General features: G+C 36.0%; 1 protein-coding gene across 1 annotated transcript in view; it reads left to right on the top strand.

Moving 5' to 3' along the window:
• Positions 1 to 3,893, top strand: part of Nus1 (NUS1 dehydrodolichyl diphosphate synthase subunit) — a 33,327-nt gene that overhangs the window by 18,714 nt on the left and 10,720 nt on the right. The gene's annotated exons all lie outside the window — the stretch shown is intronic.

The following is a 3,893-nucleotide window of genomic DNA, read 5'->3' as shown; positions in this document are numbered from 1 at the left end:
TAATTTATAATGAAAATATATACAGATTTTTAGAAATTATTTTATTATACATATTATATATGTCTCATACATATATACACATAAAAACATAGATAGATAGATAGATAGATAGATAGATAGATAGATAGATAGATAGATAGATAAAATACTTGGTGTGTTTTATCTTGCTTTTTTATTTTTTTATTATCAGTAAGTTTTCTTGCTAGGAGATAATGATAAATGGTTCAGAAAATGATAAAATAATAATTGACATTATATAAATGAATCCACGTTAAAGACTTTATTTAACCAGGCAGATTTTATGATCCATGATCAAAGAATCCCAGGAATGTATAATTATATTAGTGAGTGAGTGAGTATAGAAATTATGAAAACCTGGTTTTCCCATTAGGCAATATGAAAGAAGGTTTATAAATACTGCTTTTGCACTCTTATCAGTTAGCTAGAGTCCTAACATTTATAAATTGTCTTCCGGAGTCAGAAAGGCGTATGGATGGTGCATACATACTCTACTGAAACATAGTATTCTTTACTCTGTAGTTTTATGTTATTACTAAATTGACTCTGAGTGTAGACGGCATTTTTAGATAAACAAAAATTGTAGGGAGCCTCTTTCATAGAGGGTTTCCTTACTGTACAAAGTTCCTTTTAGGATTTGGAAAAGGTGTTTATAAAAATAAGCCCCATTTCTTATAGACTGGGGGTGCATGGCTCCTTTCAGAGGAGAAAAGAAGGTGTGTAGTAAGATACTGGCATGGGAGATCGTGACTGGCTTCTTGTTATCACAATTGTGTCTTTAGGTCGATCTGAACTTATGTCATAAACCTGATTTTGAAATAAATACAGAAGAGTGTTTTAAATTTTATCTTGTCTGTTCTTTTATTTTTATTTTTTTTATTTTTTTTAACTTTTACTGCATTATGATGAGAAAAGTTACATGATTTTAATTTATCTGAATTTGTTAACATTTAAAAACATATTTTAAGTAAATAGAATTAAATCACATTCTTGTTTCCCTTTTGTACCCCAAGTCCTCCCAGAGACCCCCCTTCAATACCTACAATATCTTTTTTGACATATTCCTTAAAAATTTATAAAATATTATAACAATAAAAATGAGTATTATAACAGTTGTTTGAAATAAAACAACAGTCAATTTAACAGTCTTATGTAGATGCTCGTCTACAGCAATACTGAGAATACATACGGTTCTCTCAATTTAAATTTTAAATAACCCAAATATATTAACTATATATTTAAAAGTAATACATCACTACTAGTATTTTCTTAAATTAACATAAATATATAAAGTCTTTTTGTTTGTTTTGTATTTAGTAGAGTTTAAAATCTTGGCTCTTACTGTGGTACAAGCCCATAATAAGAACAATTTTTAGACATTGGATTTCATTGTAATAAGGCTGTACTTCAATGACCCTCAAATCACCAAAGGATTTTACCTCCATCGTAGGTAAGCTGAGAGTTAGTTCTGCTGCACCGAGGAATGAATTGTAGGCACGATTTTTGGATACAGACTTCCTGCTATGGTCAAAACTATTTGACTTGAGTGAGTGACTTTATTCTCAGACCACTGAGAACAGGTTGCATTCATTTAAGAAATGGTGTAGGTATTAAGATGGTCTATCCATAAAGTCATTCATCAACTGTTTTCAATGAACAATGGTTCTGCTTGGAGGGTGGCACAGACATTAGGTGAGGGTAAGAATTTGGTTCATTAGCTGTGATAATTTGGGAAAGCATTCATCTCGGAGAAAGAGTAATTTATAAAGTCCTCTTCAAATTTGATACAATAGCTACAAATGTCAAGCAAAGCATTCAGTCTCACTCTTTGTTGTTCTCTTTCCTACAAGCCACCTCCCAAGTTAATTGTCTATGTCTCCCTTGGGTGTATAAATACTTCTGAAATATATAAGCTGTTCTGGAAACCATAGTATAGTGTAAAAACATGAAATAAACAATACTACTAATAGAGAGGCTGAGATAGGAGAAGCAAGATTTCAAGACCTTTATAGTGTACACAACAAGACACTGTCACAAACAAGCTGAAACTGTATTTAGATTGTACAGTGTTGGAACCTATTTCTCCAATTACCAAATTAGAGAGACCTTTGGATGACAATCAACAAATTTCTAATTCCTCATATTATTGGATTTCAATCGATTATGATATGTTGGTAATATTAATTTTCAAATTAATATAATAAGAAAGTAATTGTCACTTCCTGTTGTTTTTGTAGTAAGAGGTGGAATTAGGTTTGTGTGAATTTGTTGAAAGATTACTTTCTTGCTTCTTCTAGGGTGTAGTTTTGCTCCTTATGTTGATGTCTTCCATCTATTATCCTTTGTAGGGCTGGTTTTATGGACAGATACTGTGTAAATTTTGTTTTGTCATGGAATATCTTGTTTTCTCCATCTGTGGTAATTGAGAGTTTTGCTGGGTATAGTAGCCTGGGCTGGCATTTGTGTTCTTGTAGGGCCTGTGTGACATCTGCCCAGGATCTTCTAGCTTTCATAGTCTCTGGTGAGAAGTCTGGTGTAATTCTGATAGGCCTGCCTTTATATGTTACTTAACATTTTTCCCTTACTGCTTTTAAAATTCTTTCTTTGTTTAGTGCATTTGATGTTTTTATTATTATGTGACAGAAAAAATTTCTTTTCTGGTCCAGTCTATTTGGAGTTCTGTAGGCTTCTTGTATGTTCATGGGCATCTCTTTCTTTAGGTTAGGGGAGTTTTCTTCTGTAATTTTGTTGAAGATATTTACTGGCCCATTGCATTGGGAGACTTCACTCTCTCCTATACCTATTATCCTTAGGTTTGGTCTTCTCATTGCGTCCTGGATTTCCTGGATGTTTTGGGTTAGGAGCTTTTTGCTTTTTGCGTTTTCTTGGACTGTTGTGTCAATGTTTTCTATGGTGTCTTCTGCCCCTGAGATTCTCTCTTCTATCTCTTGTATTCTGTTGGTGATGTTTCCATGTATGACTCTTGATTTTTTTCCTAGGTTTTCTATCTCCAGGGTTGTCTCTAATTCTGATTTCTTTATTGTTTTTATTTCCATTTTTAGATTCTGGATGGTTTTGCTCATTTCCTTCACCTCTTTGATTGTGTTTTCCTGTAGTTCTTTAAGGGATTTTTGTGTTTCCTCTTGAAGGCTTCTAGCTGTTTACCTGTGTTCTCCTGTATTTATTTGAGGGTGCTATTTATGTCTTTCTTAAAGTCCTGTATCATCATCATGAGAAGTGATTTTATATCTGAATCTTGCTTTTCCGGTGTAATGGTGTGTCCAGGTCTTGCTATGGTGGGAGAATTGGGTTCTGATGATGCCGAGTGACCTTGGTTTGTGTTGTTTATTTTCTTACGCTCCCCTCCTCCCCCTTTCCCGCCATCTGGTTATCTCTAGTGCTACCTGCCCTTGCTAAATCTGACTGGAGCCTGTCCTTCCTGTGATCCTGGATGTGTCAGAACTCCTCAGAGTCAAGCTGTCTCTGTGATCCTGGGATCCAATGACCCTGGGCTTGTTAGAGCACCTGGCAGTACAGCTGCTTCCTCTGGGTATTGTGGGACTGGCCGTATAGCCTGGACCCAAGGTCCGCTCAGGACACCAGCCCAGAGAGACCAGAAGGAACAGGAGCCACTCTGCTGGCAGAGTTCCTGTGTGTCTGGTCCTGCTGGTCCCAGTTACTCCTGGTGTTGGGTCCTCCTCACCTCTGATCCTGAGAGTGTCAGAGCGCCTGGGAGTGGAGCTTCCTCTGGGTGTTGTGGGACTGGCTGCTGAGCTTGTCTGTTCTTTTCTCTAGTTTTAAATTGCCCTTCGGCAGTGAAGGTGCTGTCCCCAGAAGATGGAAAAGCGGATATTGTGAGAGCTGCCCAGGACTTT

Source organism: Mastomys coucha, unplaced genomic scaffold (genome assembly GCF_008632895.1).
Source record: "Mastomys coucha isolate ucsf_1 unplaced genomic scaffold, UCSF_Mcou_1 pScaffold3, whole genome shotgun sequence".
NCBI classification, from domain to species: domain Eukaryota; kingdom Metazoa; phylum Chordata; class Mammalia; order Rodentia; family Muridae; genus Mastomys; species Mastomys coucha.
The sequence above is the reverse complement of the archived record's forward strand: the minus strand, read 5'-3'. Positions and strand labels throughout refer to the sequence as shown.